The sequence below is a fragment of the Lampetra planeri genome, chromosome 29 (genome assembly GCF_965212315.1).
Source record: "Lampetra planeri chromosome 29, kcLamPlan1.2.h2, whole genome shotgun sequence".
Classification (NCBI taxonomy): Eukaryota; Metazoa; Chordata; class Hyperoartia; order Petromyzontiformes; family Petromyzontidae; genus Lampetra; species Lampetra planeri.
In genome coordinates, this window is record NC_136135.1 from 10,395,584 (window position 1) to 10,414,119 (window position 18,536).

General features: G+C 43.4%; 1 long non-coding RNA gene across 1 annotated transcript; it reads left to right on the forward strand.

Moving 5' to 3' along the window:
• The first annotated feature begins 2,735 nt into the window (after positions 1-2,735).
• LOC144728511 (uncharacterized) lies at positions 2,736-16,918 on the forward strand. Its single transcript, XR_013587529.1, has 3 exons — positions 2,736-3,073; positions 15,617-15,712; positions 16,330-16,918. It is a non-coding gene; the product is annotated as an uncharacterized LOC144728511 (long non-coding RNA).
• The last annotated feature ends 1,618 nt before the right edge of the window (positions 16,919-18,536 follow it).

Below are 18,536 nucleotides of genomic sequence, written 5' to 3' on the forward strand. Positions count from 1 at the left end.
CTGTAGGGTTGGCACTGCACGCCAAGTGTGGTGCCATCTAGAGCTATCAATCAGCACTGACCAAGCCCCTCTAGGGCCGGTACTACACCCACACCATAGTGGTATCCGCAATGTTACACCGCACCCCGTGCCTCTCTAGGGCCGCATCTACACAGTGACATCCCGCGATGTCACTACACATTTGTAGTGACATCGCGGCATGCCAACGTGCAGTGCCAGCTCTAGAGAGGCACGGCGTGCGGTGTAACAACATCGCGGATACCACAATAGTGTGGGTGTAGTACCGGCCCTAGAGGGGCCCGGTGAGCGCTGATTGATAGCGCTAGATGGCACCACACTTGGCGTGCAGTGCCAGCCTTACAGGATAGGGTGTGGGAGTGCCACCTGTAGGAATGAGGTTACTCGAGGCCATGGCACTCTGGTTGACCAGAGAGGACACGTGGCCGGTTAAGTCAACAAAGGGGCCCCAAGTGGGGGCTAGGGGTGGTCACGAGGTCAGGGTCCAGATCCTGCTCGAGGAAATCTGGAAGGTGGTCGTGGCCAAGGGCGGAGCCAGCCACGCTGCAGAGAATATAAGCCGGGTCCCCCAGAGGGGCCGGCGTTTTTGTTCATCCTGAAGAAACCTTCGTCTACGTTCTACATTCTCCGAGTCTCCAACACGTAGACCTGGACCCGAGCTGTGGTCCGTAGTAGCTCGTTACGTTGTAATTAGTGGAGTTACTGGTGTAGTTAGTCTGGTGGTCACCACCATAGGTTGTCATTCGGTTAAGGGGCAGTTACCCCGTGTGTTGGTGTTAAATAAATGTGTTGCCTCCAAGAGTACGTCTGCGACTGAGTTAAACTCACTATACATGTTCTACTTTAATATACAGCCAAGTGGTGGTGTGGGTATAGTGAGCAATTAAGCATTGCACGTTTTTTTAGATCAAATTTCTGTTGGGGTCAAACTCATCTCGCTGTTCCTTTGGGGATGATGAATATCTACCACTTGGCAGGCACTTCGCTTGTACAGTATTTGCAGTCGGGGGCCATTACAGATATTACTCTTAACTGGCAACACTTAGAGGCCACTACAAGTGTTCGATGATAACTTTTTTTACAGCCTGTGAATGTCCTCTTTTTTTAAATTAACACCTAGTAAAAATTACCTTGCTCATTAAAGTAAATTGGAAGAATTTCAATTCCAGAAGCCATTAAGTGGCAGAAAGCCATTTCAAATTAATTATAATGAATCACCACTAAAGGTTTGAGCAAAAATTGTAGAACTTTGAACTGCTACATTAGTGGTAAGGAGTTAAGGAAATGTTAAAATTGATGACACTGACTTTTTACTGTTATTTTCCACCAATTTTTAACTTAGTACTATGATCTAGCCCAGTTAAGTGCGTGGTTTAAGTACACATAGCGTGAGGGATGTTGCGAGCCTACTGTTTTTACACTGAAATTAATAATCTCGCTCTAGAGAAATGAAATGCATATTCTTGACCAATTTTTTTTACAATGCAACACATACTGGCCACTTAAATACAATGCAATTTTTATGCAATGCATAGCATTTAAAAATGACATGTTTTTACTTGTTATTCAATTGACTAGTGCCCAACATCGCGGCTGAGAGAACGTAGATCTCCTGGAGATGGAGAATTCCGGGGGGGTGGGGCTACGTGGGTGGTGCGTGGGGCGGAGGCGAGGGCGTTGGGAGTTGTCTGGTGGTTGCGGTAACCTGTCCATAGTTTGTTGTGCTTTGCGGTAAACTGTCCGTAGATTGTGACACTTTGTGGTAAACTGTCCCTAGTTAGTGGTACTTTGCAGTAACCTGTCCATAGTTCGTCGTACTTTATGGTAGCATGTCCCTAGTTTTATGGGTTTTTGCGGGAATCAGTCCATAGTTTGTATTACTTTGCGGAAACCTGCCCATAGTTCGTGGAACCGTACTTTGCGGTAACATCTCGCAGCTCACCACCATTGATTCAAGCAAGCCTGACTGCTAATGAGACACTGCACAACGATGCTGAATTTACGAACTCCCAGGCCATAGCGCCGATGGGTTGTGTGAAAAGAACAAGCACTGTACTGTATGTGGCACTGCGTGTGGAGAGACTGACATATGAAAAAGCCATGCTGTCTGCTCGTCTGTTTTGACTTTTACGGAGGGCTGTCGCATTGTCTGATGGGAGCTATCATGGCTAGAATTTGCTTTGTGAATTCAAGATGGAAACATTCATCTCATGTCTTGCTGTAAGCTGCACGGTTACGCTCATGCTCCCAGCACTTGTGCAGATTGCACTGTTTATAATCAAAACTAATCAGCACGTGTTTAATAAACATGTACCTTTCATTACTCATTAGTTCCTCCTGAAGATAACTTCAGCACAATCACCTTCAAATGGCTGACAATGTGTTATCCCGATGCGAATCTTGCAATGCCACGAAGCAGAGCTCTTGATGAATACTTCATCTTCTTTATTATTATTATATTATATTATTATTATCTTATATATAAAAGTCTCCGCGCGCTCGCGCTTGCGGGGGATTTGGCTCTCGGACGGTGGGGTTTAAGACCGAAATAATTTGCCAGCCGGCACGCCCTAAGCCCCGTGGTGGGAATAGGCTATTCCGTTTTCCCATCTGTAAACTTTAAAGTAGTTTAATTAACACATTTGTGCCGTTTCTATTATTCATTATTTACTTATTGCGCAACATCGACCGTACCAACTGACGACAATTACGTGGGGGGGGGACGGACCCTACCAACTTGCAGCGTTCACTCGAGATCACGGGGGACATTTTCTTTTACGCGTTTAAAGCCAACACATACACACATGACGCTGCGGATATTTCTTCACAGTGTCATGTCCTCTTCCCCCCCCCAACACGATGTGTCCAGTTTATACTACAGACTCCCTAGATAATAATCTTTTACTGCTTACATACCATTATTCTTGCACGGGCGTGGGATGCTGGGGGGGGGTAGCGGCCCAGCCCCTAGCCTGCCAACGTGTCAACTCCGCCGCCTCGCCAATGTAGGCCAGGACGGGGATTACGCATGACACAAGGCCTCAACATGCCTTTGGTAAGTACAAATTTCCAAGCTTCTTACGCTAACTCAAGCCCATTGTTTACTATTGTTAAACACATTAGTTGACAAACATTACAATAATAATGTTTGTGTGCTGATTAATACTCAACTTCATTGTTCAGCATTATGAAACAAGTTCACAGATGTACAATAATTATGTTTTTGTGAAGATAACAACTCAGGTTCATTGTTTACCATTATGAAAAAAGTTGACATGTTACAATAATTATGTTTGTGTACACAAAACACTTTTTGGATTTTTGGGTTGCTCAATTTCCCCTTTTTTTGCTGCGCTTTTATAACGCTGTCACGGTCTACTGCCAGTCTGTGATTTCTGCTTATTTCTTCAATGCATTTCTGTTGTTTCCATCGCTCACGTCACGCTATTTACTCATACGTAGTACTGCGATACTGATAGCTGTGCCATCATCGGGGATTGTTGTGCCCATCGATGTGTGTGTGTGAGTCCATGTGTGTGTCTTTGAGTCCATATGTGTGTGCGTGTAGAGCCATGCGTGTCCATGTGGGTGTCTTTTTCGAATGGACAACGTCAAAGTGTTTATGTGTGTGTGTTAGTCCATGTGTGTGTGTCAGTCGATCTGTGTGCATTTACGTCGATGTGTATGTCAGTCCATATGTGTGTGTTAGTCCACATGTGTGTGTAAGTCTATACATGTGTGTGTCACTCGATGTGTGTGTGTAAGTCAATGCGTCTGTGTGTGAGTCCATATGTGTGTTAATCCATGTCTGTGTATCTAAAGTAGATATCCGTGTGTCACAGTCCATATGTGTATGTGTGTGTAGGGCTATGTGTGTGTCAGTCTATGTATGTGTAAGTTCATGTGTGTGTGTCTTAGTCCATATGTGTGTGTATGAGTACAAATGTGTGTTTACGTCAATGTGTGTTTTAGTCCACGTATTGCTGTGTGCGAGTCGGTGTGTGTGTGTGTGTGTGTCGCTGTATGTGTGTACGTCGATATGTGTGTGTAACTCCATGTGTGCGTATCTCAAGTACATTTCTATGTGTGTGTCAGTCCATATGTGTGTGTGTGTGTCTCAGTCCATGTGCATGTGTGTTAGTGTCTGTGTGCATGCCTCCATGTTAGTCAGTGTAACTCCATTTCTTTGCGTGTCTGTAGGTCCATGTGTGCATATTAGTCCATGCGTGTGCTTTATTGACCTGCTCAAGGCCTATGATACCATCAGTAGGCCTGGCCTCTGGGTGGCTCTTCGTGCTTTCCGAGTCCCGAACCCACTCATCACCATCCTTAAGGACCTTCATGATGGTGAGCGGGCCCGCGTCTTAACTACGTGGCCGTGCGTCAGAGCCATTCCCTTTACACCTTGGGGTGCAACAGGGATGTCTTCTGGCTCCCACATTGGACCACGTAGTTCATCGAGCCTTCAATGCCTGTACCGGAAGAATTCCCATCTGCTACAGATACAATGGTAGGCTGATCGATGCCCGGGTGCGGTCAAGGGATGGCTCCCTATTGCTCAACCACGTTATGTATGCCAATGATCTGCTAATTGCTGCTCACTCGGAGGAGGAGTTCTAGGTGCTGCTGCTGAACCTGGAGCTTGCCACCAACAGGTGAGGCCTTACCATCAGCCCAACCAAAGATAAGCACCTGCCTGGCTATTTTGTACCATCGGACACTCCAGCCCCACAACTCCCAATTGGTGATGGGCCAGTTGGGGAGACAGTGGAGAGTTTCCCTGGGCAGTGTGCTAATGACCGGCACCGGTTTAACAGCAGAGGTCTCACTCTGAATCAGTCGAGCTGCAGTATCTTTTCATTGGCTGCGTAACGCTGTGTGGAAGCTACCTGGTCTATCACTCCGTACGAAGCTTCAGGTGTTCTCGGCCACGGTCATTCCCTCCCTTCTCTACGCTTGCGAAACTTGGACCCCCCTAATGGAACATCTTCGCCGGTTAGAAACATTTAGGCTGGCCTGCCTATGATCCATCCTGGCTTTAAACAGGCTGCATTGTGTGAGGAGCTCACAAATCCTTGAAAGATGTTGACAAAGTGCCATCGGTGACCTCCGGCAGGCAAGGCTGCGTTGCCTGAGTCATGTAGCCCGCATGGCCAGCCACCGCATGCCTAAACAGCTTTTGTTCTGCCGGATCGAGGGGGCTAAATGGGTGCGACACGGGCTGGAGAAGACATGGAGTTATGTGCTACAGGAAGACTTGGAGCTGAGTCCACTTGCGGATGACTGGTTCCAGCCGTGTCAAGATCAGCCACTGTGGAGGAGGCTCCTGAAAGACGCTACTGGCCAGTTGGAGGCAGTCACCCTCCAACAACAATGGAGGGCAGAGGAGCGACGCTCACAACAACAAGCGGAGCGCCGGGTGACTAAAGCACAGAAAGTTGCCACAGTAGGGGCCACAGGTGCTGCATCAGCCAGTCGTCTCAGTCAGTCGACCTGTGCCATCTGGGTTTGCCCCGTGACCTCTTGCCAGCGGGTGTTCGACACTTCACATGGCCTCAAGGTGCACATAGCCTGGCACAAGCGTTGTTGTGACGTCACCGCCACTTAGTGGCGAATGGCGGTTGTTGTTCAGTCTATGTATGTATGTGCGAATCCATTTGTGCGTGTAACTCTATTTTTGTGTATCAATGGATTTGCGTGTGTAACTACATGTGTCTGCCTTTTTCGCCCGGGCAACGCCGGGTACTCACCGCTAGTAATTACTAATCATTAAACAAAGTCGCCTGTGGCATAAACATTTAAAAGGCATTGATCAATGTGTCCTTTAAAAGTGTACTTTAATCCCAAGTCCTATTTGTATTGAGCACAATATCGTTATGCTAACACTAACAATGTAAAATAAAGTGCCTGTACAAGTTTTATAGTTTATCAGATATAAAATATCTCCAGGGTTGCTCAACTGAATGCCACGTTATGGGAAGTATGTTCGTAGGTTTAACTTATTTCATACCGTACCTAGCCAACTGTGCTAACTGGAGGTGTGAGAAAGTCAAAGTGATCATTATATGGATAGACTGGTCCATTACAAAGGAATGTGCAATTTCCAGAAGTCAATAATAGTGCCATCCCATTTCTTATTTCAACAGGGAGGCATTTTATCTATAACTTACCAGTTATGAGTATTTCCACATTTCACCTGGATTCCTTTGAGTAGAGTAAATTATTAAATTTTTTAAAGAAACATTACTGACTTGCGTCAGTTTCTTTGCAGCATCAGTTATACTTTAAAGCAATAATAATGGTTTTGTAGCAAGGTGGTTAATTTCAATGATGATGCAAATACACGCAGTGTGATATTTTTCCAACTCGACACTTCAGTTTTACATAGCTTTATATTGTATATTCTAATCATGACATCAATCATATCACGATACTAATACATTAAATTTAGGCACCGTTAGAATGAAGTGCATGTTATTATCAATGGTTGAAAGGTGATATCACTTAACTACTTCTGAGATTAATTGCATTGCCTCTCATACACACTAGGTGATCCATATGGTCTCTTGCCTCTGGTATAGAGATGTTTTATGCATAGCAATCACATAATTTGTTTAGTCTCCAAAGTTAAAAATGGAACATTAAGTAAACATATAATCACGATGGGAGTTTTAAGGGCACTTACTTTTTTACTGGGTTGAGAGTTAATTTTTATATTTGAGAACTAGGGTTTAATCATTGACGATTGCATACAATTGAACCCAGGATCCCAGAGATGCCACTCTTAGTCTTCCAAGTCAACTCACCACATCTGAGATTGTTACATTTTAATTAAATAGGGAAAAAATATGTTTTCAAGGACATGTGGTCACTGGTGTCAATTCAGTGGATGCCATCACATCTTGCCATCACTTCCTACTGCCATATCTTTCTGTAGCCCTTGCAATCAATATCCAAACCCACAATCTGCTTTTAGGTCTTCCTCATAGAATACACTATATCTGATTAAACCTTTCATGAGTCACCTTGGGAACATGATTGTCTATCAATATTTGTTGCTAAATTATTGATGAGGAGCACTATTACCCATCAATGTGTTTGTATGAATAATTGATTAATTAAATGCTGACAAATTGCACATTTTGACAGCTGTGGTTGGGAAACAATGATACAAACCCAAAGAAAAAGTGTTAAATGTCATCCAATTTCATATGGTTGGGGTCACTTAATCAAGCGTATTACATATACTCTTTGGTTTTTTCGGTAAAGTCACGTAGGTTAAAAAGAAAAAGAAAAAATTAAATCACGACGTTTCGGAGGCAACACAAGCCTCCATCTTCAGGTGGAACCATCGCAGCAAAATTACTGTATCAAGTGAAGAGAGCTCTAACAGACACGACCTTATATATTGGTTAAGAGGAGGGGGGAGGAGCCAGGATGGGCCGTGGGGGGGGTTATAAGCTGGTGAGGTGACGACCAGTGCTGCAACTGTGACTACGCCTGGAGCTGCAGCCGAGGCCTTGTGATGTAAATGGCGTAAGTAGATAAGCGAGCAAGGATTACGCCGCCTTTTATTATGCCCGCCGGTGGGTTGCAGGCAAGCAGTGTGTGAAAAGCTAAAAAACTACTATGGCTGTACAATAATAAGGCAACTAGAGTTTGGCTTGGTTGATGACATCTTTCCAATGATTGCTTAGTTTAAAACCATCTTCTCAGTTGAAGTTGTGTCTATGTTTGTATATCTGGATGGCTTCATGGAAAAATCTTTGGTAGTAACCGGGAAGTTTGCAGAGTACTTTGTTATCGGAGAAAACGATATCATGAGAACCCGCTGTGTTGAAACAATGATCAGCTCTGGCCGAATAATTAGTTATGCCGTGTTTCAAATCTGATTTGTGCTCGCGAATTCGGTCAGAAATATGTAATTTCGTCTCCCCGATATAGCAGTCACCACAGGTACAACTCAATCATTGTTTCAACACAGCGGGTTCTCATGATATTGTTTTCTCCAATACCGAAGTACTCTGCAAACCTCCCGGTTACTACCAAAGATTTGTCCATGAAGCGATCCAGATATACAAACATAGACACAACTTCAACCGAGAGGATGGTTTGAAACTAAGCAATCATTGGAAAGATGTCATCAACCGAGCCAAACTCTAGCTGCCTTATAATTGTACAACCATAGTAGTTGTTTAGCTTTTCACACACTGCTTGCCTGCAACCCACTGGCATGCAAAACAAAAGGCGGCATAATCCTTGCTCGCTTATCTACTTACGCCATCTACATCACAAGACCTCGGCTGCAGCTCCAGGCATAGTCGCAGTTGCAGCACTGGTCGTCCACCTCACCAGCTTATAACCCCCCCCCCCAACGGCCCATCCTGGCTCCTCCCCTTAACCAGTATATAAGGTCGCGTCTCTTAGAGCTCTCTTCACTTGATACAGTAATTTTGCTGTGACGGTTCCACCTGAAGACGGAGGCTTGTGTTGCCTCCGAAACGTCGTGATTTAATTTTTTATTTTTAACCTACGTGACTTTACCGAAAAAACTAAAGAGTATGGATCCTTGCAGTCACGAAAGTTTCAAATCTAGAACGTATTACATATGTAGTGACATCACGGATATCACTGTATGGTGCCAGCCCTAGAGGGGCACTGCGTGCGATGTACTCACATCACGGACATCACGTATGTGGCAACATCGTGAATGTCACTGAGTAATGCCGGCTCTAGCGAGGCATGGCGTGCGATGCATTGTCATCGCGGATACCCCGTAGGTGGGTGCAGTACCAGCCCTCGCGGCGGCTCGGTGAGCGCTGGGATAGCGCAGTGGCACCATGCGTGGCGTGCAGTGCTGACTCCTACAGGAGGGAGTGTGGGAGTGTCAGCCATGGGAAGAGGTTACCCTAGGCCATGGCACTCTGGTTGACCCTGGAAGTCACGTGACAAGTAAGATCTACACAGGGGGCCACAAGTGGGGGCTAGGGGGTGGTCACGTGACTGGGTAAGATCTGACGGGAAAGGTCGAGAGAGAGCCAGAGCTCTCTCGAAGGTGGGTGTGGCCGGGAGCATATAAGTGGGGTTCCCACAGGGACCGTTTCTACTGTCATCTGAAGATCTACTATCTACATTCTACGTCGTCGAAGAAGAAGTCACCAACACGTGGCAAGGACCCAAGCCAGGGTCCCGTTCGTAGTAGCTAACTCACAGTGTGATTAGCGTAGTTAGCCTGGTGGTCCACCACCATAGGTTATCTGGTAAAAGGGCAGTAACCCTTTTGTGTTACATGTTGGTGAAAATAAATGTGTTGTCTCCAGAGAGAAAGTCTGCGACTCAATTGAATCCACTACACATATTTGCTCAATGTAAAACTTGCAACACTCAATGTATATAATGATCACTACCACACCCTGCCACCTTTGTCTCCCCTCTGCTGGCTTCTCATTAAGGCTTAACCAACCTAAGGAAATCCCAAGACATGCTCATATCCCACTTATCACTGATGTGCATGGGTGGGAATAGAACCCAGGTGACTGAAACTGGCTGAAACCGTGTACTAATCACGACATTCCTACCTCTCACACAAACCCACACTTGTACACACTCATTCTCAGAAGTAGAAAAATCATATTTTACGACCAAGAGAAACTTGAATTTGTATTCAAGAGTAGTAAGGTCAAGTGACTCGACTGCAGTCAAACTTCTTCAGGCTTTTTGGCTTCCGCCTTATTTTGAAGTTTCTCCTACACGCACCTTTTACAATTGCCATTTAAACAGTGGCTCGCTTAGTTTGACCTTTGAAATTATCATTCAATGATGATAAGTAAACTCTACAGGAGAGATTAAAACAAAAAGTTGCATTACAAATTGCTCACACTGAGTTGACACTTCTGTGAGTGGCATGAGAAGGCACTGGCTGTGTGGTGCCACCCATCATGAGACATTCGTAATGTGGTGTGGTTGAGTGCACTTGATTTACTCAGCATTTAGGCGCCTATAGAATACGACTCTGTGGTGAGTACCACTATGTCAACAAGGGTTGGTCCTAAGAATAACATTGGTCCCACTACTAGATCAGGGCTCTATAGGAGATGAATGACACTCCATGCTTTGAGTAAGAAAGCTAGGTTTAAAACTTTCCTTAAAACCAGTTTTGTTGAAGTCAGTCATTGGCACATTCATCACTCTTTGAACCCCATGCAGTGCCTGGCATACCAAAGAACTTATAAAAATAATATATTCGCTGTTTCTGTGGTAGGTTCTACAAGGCCAAGTATTGCACATGGCATCACCTCCAATCACATGGCTCCCCACCAGAAACCCCATGTGCAAATGTATCTTGAGCCCACTTGTGCAGCCTTCTTCATTTTAGATACTTGTATATGCACGGCAAACAGCTAAAGCACAATTTTTTGTATGCAATTACAGTATCGAAAATGCTAAACATGTATATACTAAATCCCTTATCTGTTCTATTAAGTGTTGCTTATTTAAATAAAAGTTAAAAAGAATATAAATGTATGCAACCTGCCAAAACACATCCTACTCACAGGGAAAACATAAGTAATTAATGTTTTGCAGAAGATATTACTTGATAAGAAAAACAACAATGTTTGTTTAATTAGCAAGTCAAATTCAATCGTAAGTACATTTAGTAATTGCTCCAATCATGTAGGCAAGGATATCACAGAGGTACTATGTTCCACAGACGACTATTGTCTGAACAGTAGGAATACATGTTGCTATGTAGTTTTAGCAAATTAAGTATTTTGCCGGTATATTTGTTATATTTGTCAAATTGAGACATTTACAAACAGGGCCTACGTTTTTTTAACAAAACAATAACTGGATCTTTAGTGTCGAATGTGAAGCAGATGGCACAGATTGTGGCACAGTACACCTGCAGTATTAACCAGGGGAGGCACTGGGCTTGAACAGTGAACCTCTGCAAACAAAAGGCCATTTAATATTAATACGTAAAGCTTATGACAAAAACAGGGTAAGGGAATATAATCATATGTAGCCGGTGCACCCTGCCCCCTCTCCTCCTGTCGTGAATCCTTTCGAGTGGGGGGGGGTACAGGTTAGCTAAATAGAAAACAATACAAATAATAAAGTTTAGAGACCTTGAGCAGCTGAACACCAGGGGGTTCGTGAAAAGGAAAAACTTAATTTAAAAGGTCATCTTCATAAGGGGAAATTGCATATCTGCAATAGCGATCAGAGATACATAGCTATCAACCTATACGGGTTACCCATATTCTTGTACAGGAAAATTGAGTGTTCAGGTCCATACGGCGTACAGCTGTTTCAATGCCGGCAAAACATGTTTTTGTCTATTTGTTTGTGTTTCTCCCTTGTTATGGGACTTTGTAGAATGAACGTTGATATTTGGTTTGTAATAAGGTAGGCACTGATAAGGGGTTGACAGGTATGGACATGCCATCCAAGTCACAACACTGCAGCTGAATTGTTCGGTGCAGAAGACAGCCCAAATCTCAATTGTGATAAAAGCCACTTTTCATATTTAACAACATTTAACATACATATTATTTTATAAACATTTAACCAGAAACATTTTAATATCTAACATCCAACATCTGCCCAAACCATCTGTAGCACCTCCTACAGCCCCAGCTAATACATCAACAAGACAGCACGTACTTATACAATAATTAATTTTTAAATGAAATTGCATTAACAAAATGTAAATTAGAGAAATTATATTATACTGACAATAAACATTCAACAATTATTCTTTCATGTTGTACCTTCCCAATGAAGAGCGCAACGCAATTACAATAAGACCAAATGTTATAAAACTATTACAAAAAAAAGATTCGTTCATGAAGCCATCCATATTTATAGACACAGCCACAATTTCAACCGAGAAGATGGGTACAAACTGAGCAATCATTGGAAGGATGCTATTAACCAGTTTAAGTCATAATTGGCTGTGATGTTTCCATCCTACCTTCCGATGTTAGATATTTGCGGCTTTCTGATTTAAAAATGTCTCAGCCACCTCTTGCGCCGACGTGGCTGCGGCTCTGCGATCTTACATTATATGCTAATTTCTCTCACATTAACATAACCACCTCCGCGCGCTCGTCGTGGAGGTCGTCCTCGGGTCTGCCATTAACATGCTAATCTCTCTTACATTAACATAGCCACCTCTGCTCGCTAGTCGTGGAGGTCGTCATCAAATCTTAAATTAACATGCTAATTTATCTCACATTAACATAGCCACCTCTGCGCGCTTCTCGTGGACGTCGCCCTCTGATCTGCCATTAACATGCTAATTTCTCACATTAACATCAAGAGCCCCGCCCACTTCGTTTATTACCCTTTGGGCTACACCCATTTCAAACCTTTAAAACAGTCTGCCTCAGCAGCTTTCCTCTCTTTTTTTCAGCCTGATGACGACCGCTTGCGTTGCGATCGAAACATCTTGGTTTTTTGTTATTTTTGTTATTTTCTTTGAACGTATCTACGTGACTTTACCGCAAGACCCAAAGAATATATTGAAATCAACTTTATCGATTCGAAAGTCGTTTATTGTGCATATTTTCCATTCCCACCAATAACTCAACCGACAGTCAATTGACACTGCCGAGTTCCAAGTAATATTAATTTAAGTTATATATTAATATCGGAGATAATAATAAAACGCACCTGGTTATCTATGCAAATTGTGTCTTAGGTTCCCATATGCCAGAGTGCACAATTACACAGTGCGTGTGATTAATCACAGGCGAGCACACAACCGCTACAACATACACATCACATTTCAACAAACACGTATAAACTACGTATATATTAATTAATACAGACACGTACTGTATATTGTATAGTAGTATTACTGTATTGTTTCACTTACCTTGAACAATGATGAATGCAAATATATGCGCATGTAAATGAATGGATGCAAATGTAAATAAATGGATACATATCAATGAGTGCAAATATCAACTAAACACAAGTGAAAATATCAATACATAAATTAATTAATAGTATATGGTATGATGTATCCGTAGCTATAATGATGCACCTCCGATTAACACGGTTGGCTACGTATTGGACATGTTCAAAAAGAAGAGCTTCATAGCTCATCGGTTCCCTCCAGTATAAGTAAATATTCTGATAACGTTAACACAGTACTTGCAATTTATTGTACAGTCGTAATACGCGATTGTGGAACAGTAAAATACTTTGTGAATCAGAGGGGAGTGACGTGGGGGGGGGAGATCCACGCGGCTGCCATGTTTCGCTACAGTAATTCGTGTCAGGTGACATTTAATATGCAACCCCTCGAATGTAAAACAAAGTGCGACAATGTAAAACATTTACAAGCTTGGGCAAGGCAGCAAAACAAAAGCAAACATAGCCCAAGAACAACACAGCGTCCCTCAATAAAAGTGTGCATTAAAATGTAACAAAGAATACGTGGGTAAGGATTAAAGTTATGAATCGCGTTTGTAAATGCAGTGGAGTATCCAGAACTAATCTTCTGCTCGATAATATTTTTTGAATGAAGATTTAGGATGTTAAGGGTGGAAACAAGGTTGCTGCAAAACTTTGTTGCTGCAATAGCAAAGGCTTTGTCAACGTTTCCTGTTCTTGGGATAGTTAAAAGGAAATTAGGACATTTTCTGTTTCTTGGGTTTAACAATGGGGTTAATGTATTAAGTACAGCGCAGATTTGCCAATGCAGATTTTAGGGATGAGCAGGGTCCAATGTAGATGTCGTCTCGCATCAAGTGATGTGAGATTCGATTTTAAGTAGAGATCACAAATTGCCCAGAATGATCAAGATTTCATCAAATATTGGAAGCTAAATAGGGTTGAGCCTGGATAGTGCTTCGATGGGTGACCACCACGCATACCGGATTGTCATAGGCAATTCCGGGGTTATGTGGTGGTTAGCAGAGGGCACTGCAGTAACATCTATTGTTGACTGTGATTCTATGCTCCCACAGTACAATGAAATATGGTCAGGTAACCTCCAGTGTGGTGTGGCTATCATCCAACAGTGAATTTACAGAAAGGCTGAACATGTGTAGCTAGACGTGTATTGATCTGAATTTTACCCAGGACCTTAATTTCAAAAGAACAGTGTTGCCTAAATATCTTGTAAACTGTATAGGAAGGAATAACTATAAAATTAACCTTACTATTGTGTGTCATCTTGTGGGGCACTGGCATAAGCAAAACACACTGGCCTAGAAAAGAGCTAAAGTAAGATTCCCCGTGAACCAAAGAAGCTAGCCTTGTTTAAGTACAGACTACCCTCGTTCAGCAAGAGTTGAATACCATAACGGCGGTGGCATGGCCCAGCGGCAGTACTTTCGCCGCCTGCAGAGATGCCCAGTAACAGTCTAGCAGGATACCCTGTAACCTAGAGTATGTGCCGTCCAATTCACAGTGGACGTAAAATAAGGTCATTTTAAGAAGATGAGGCCATTGTGTGGCCTTCATGGTCCAAACTCCTCAAATGTTTTGAATCACTCGTCAAATATTTAAGTGGGAAACTCATGGCAATCGTTGCCCCCTGTACTACGATATTTTGCAGGGTTCTTCCAGAAATAAGTCTTGAGACGCAGTGATGCTATCTTGGATATTCATTTGTTCATCACGAATAGTCAGCGACGGACCATTATGCCATACGTGTGACCTCTTGCGACAGCATTCACGAAAATTTATCTTGTTGCCAAACCGGTGTCTCGAGTAATTTGTTTGATCTGCATCATTCCTTTGAGGGTCGCAGCCCACTTCGAACAATAGCGGCCAACTGAAGTAGGCAATTTGTTGCTGAAATTTGCGCATCAAGACAGGCGACCTGTCCAAAAAGTGAGAACCTCGAACTAAGCTCTTGATTGCTAGGAGACCGGTTGCAGATGCAACAGTGACATTTCTGACGAAGTTGAATCGTTGGATGCCAAAAAGGTGTCTTTTGGGCATGGCATGTGAAAAGACTGCTGCCGATCCAAATCAGTTTGAAGCAATCTCCAGGCCTCCGCAGCATATAACAAAGCTGACAAAACAGAGCACTGGTAGACTCTCAAGTTGGTGCCCAGACTTAACCGTTTCTGAGATCAAATGCAGTTCAGACCATTCATTATTCAAGAGGCCAGGCCGATCTAGTACATGAAATCAGGTCTACATAGGCCATCAGTGGTCTGTGCAGATCCCAGGTAGACACTGTTTTGCCTTTGATTATGCAGGGTGCTTCTGCAGGTACGGAGCCCAAGTTCTGGACTTTTGATTTTCTGCCATGAAACAGTTATTCCCATGTTTGTTGCATTGTTGTGGACATATTGGAGAACTGTTGTGAAAGTTATATGCTTCTCAACAAACAAGGCTGGATCATCAACGTAGTCCATGCCAATGAAGTGGTGCCGGCCAAGCATGCATCATTGACATACTTTAGATGTGGTCTTGAATTGTGAGGAAAGTCCGGACTCGACACAAACCCTTACATTTGTGCCTGCATGCACATAATTCCCAAGGTCTAGAAGGAAAAAAAGTGTTAATTAAAATAATGGACCAATCCTTCAATGAACTAATCTCTGAAATGTAAATGTCTTGTTTTCAGACCGCATCAGATTATGCCAAGATCATCCACCCCGATGACATCGTCAACGTCATCTTGCTTTTCGTGCAAGTCTGGCTGTGGCTGCAATCCCGAAAGGTAAGGGGACTGCTCATCATCACCGATGCAATTAGTCTGAGTAAAACAAATCCTGGCTTCTGATTAAAGACCAGTTAGGAGGCTTAGCGTGAATGGCTCACAAATGGAAGTTGCGAATTCAAATCCTGGATGGTGGTTGAGTCAGCCCATCATCCCTCCGGGTTTAATTAAATAGGTATCACTTTGTGAGGAAATCAACAGTGGTTGTTCTATGAACAGACAATCACATCCTATAGGAATGTGTAATTTATATCCCTGCTTTCATGCTCATTTGAGCAGGATATCCATTGGCTCTTGACATGACCTGCTATGAGGAGGAGCTGCCATTGTGTAATGGTTATCCCATTGCACATGAAATGCAAAGTTTACTTGAAAAATGGGCAAACCACAGTCGATCAAACTCTTTCAACACATCTAGTCAGTGTGGAAGAATAGACAAATTGCCCTCGAGAGCTTTCTCTAGTGGCAGCAAGCATAGATCATTAAATGTAATTGTATTCACTGATTGTGGTAGCATGGAATCCTGTGGGATGGAGACAGCATCTTGGAGGTTTTCATCCAGCTATAGATAGAACACAGCTACTTAAAAAAAAATCTTGCTTTTGTTTTTTTCAAAGGACCTGTCATGGCCCACCTGCAAAAAGATCAGGACTGTGTGTCGCAACATGAATACATTTCAATATGAACTCGAAAAAGCCCAAAGTAAAATGAATAAAAGACTTCCGAAATCTTTGGTCACCATTGGAAACGTTGCTCATGAAGACATTGACCTGACACCTTCCTGAAATGGACAAGAAACAACCAAAGTTTACGTCTTCTTCATGCCCAAAACATACAGCCGTGAGATTAAACTATATACAGATACACAGACTGTTGGGGAAAAGTGCTGTGGAAGGCTGGCATGGAACACAAGGGGGTGGGTGGCAAACACCATGCCCTTTCTCTCCAAAACTGACATTTACGCACAACACCAGGGACTCATTTGAGGCCAAGTCGACCGAGGGGAGGTCCAGGACCAGTTCAGATATCATCACTGGTGTTGGTGGCCTTGAACTGGAAATTAACTCGGGTGGCACCACCACCACCCATGCATACACGCACACACTGATACACAAACACACACATTCGTATACACACTTGTATGTACTTGAATGCTGTTATTGGTGCCACTAATGAAGTAAAACAAAAAATTCAACTGCCTCTGAATGTTGTCCACGTTTACTCGTTCTTAACTGCTGTCCAGTGTAGAAATAGACCAAAATACGTTTTACGGCTCTCTAGAGCTCCTTATAATCGAGGCCCTTCCACCAGCAATGGTCTCAATAAGCAATTGCAGGACTGCACCTTTACCTTATTGTTTATATTTAGCTCCCGAACAAGCTTGATTTCGAACTGGCCGTAGCAGCTACTGTAAACAGATCCATTGCCTTCACCGCCCCCATTAGAATATGGTTTCCAGCACCAATAGAAAACCGGCACAGCAATGATTGACCTCTCTGCTGCTGCCTTTGACACCATTTGGCCTCATGGCCGCCTGCTGAAGATACCCAATATCATCCGATGCTGGTTTACTCCACAAACAATCGATGTGGAGCTCAGCAACAGTACTTTCAGGGTACACCTCTCAATGGTAAATACAGCCGCAAGATAATTGTGAAAAACAATAGCCTCCCTCACTAGCACTGGGACGATTTAGTACTCACACCGGAAATGATTTAACATACCTGTAAGTGCCCTGCCATGTACATAATCTCGAAAGTTCCTGTGCAGGTGACATAGTCCTTTCTGCACAGGGCACAAACCCCCAAAACATTGCTAATACTTCAGCAGCTGATCAAACTTCATTGGGGGTATATTTTTGTTACTGCATGCAGACTCCTAAGAAATCCCTCAAAAACCACTTATGCTTTCCACCTCAAAAATCAAGCAGCAGATGCCACCATTGATGTGTCATGTGATAGCTCAGCGTGCTGTGACACTACTCTAAAATATCTTGGGGTTATCAAGGACAGAAGCCTCTCCTTCAAGGCCCACATGAGCCAAATCCGTGAAAAGACCAAATCAAGAATGGCCCTGCTGCATAAATGTACAGGAACAACCTAGGGTGCTCTCAGCTTATGTGCTGCGAACTGCTACCCTCTCATCGATCTACTCAGTGGCAATATATTGTGCTCCAGCCTGGTCTGGGAGCTGATCCACAAGACTGATATATACACAAACAATGCAATGTGCATCATAACTGGAACACTGAAACAGACACCAACCCTCTGGCTCCCTGTTCTGGAGAACATTCTTGCCAACGACAAGCACCAACCAACCCTTCACCAACCAAGAGCTCAACGTTCAGCTCTTGGTTGTCACCATCCTAGAATATCATCCAGCTCTGAAATAACGCTTGCGAAGAGAGTGGAACAACGCTAGCATCCATAATAAACACCTCATCCTAGACCCAAATATCAAACCTCCTAGCTTTGACATTCCTCGAAGACAAGGTGGAACCATCAACCGTACTAGAACATCATTAGGTTGGTGCACACATCTTCATCATGAATGGAACATTAAAGACAAAAGCCACATTGCGATTGTGGGCATATAACCAAAACTATGGACCATATAGTAAACCAATGTAAATGGAGCTCCTTCAACAAAGGAGGAATAGCAAGAGAAGGGGAATAGCTAAATGACAGCATTCTGGTGTTTGCCATTTCATATCACGCATCACCATTAAACCAGTATAGTAGAACTGCTCAATGCACAATGAACGGTACATATATATACACCACTTGAGGCCATACGTACGTAAATGAAACAACATGCAATGAGC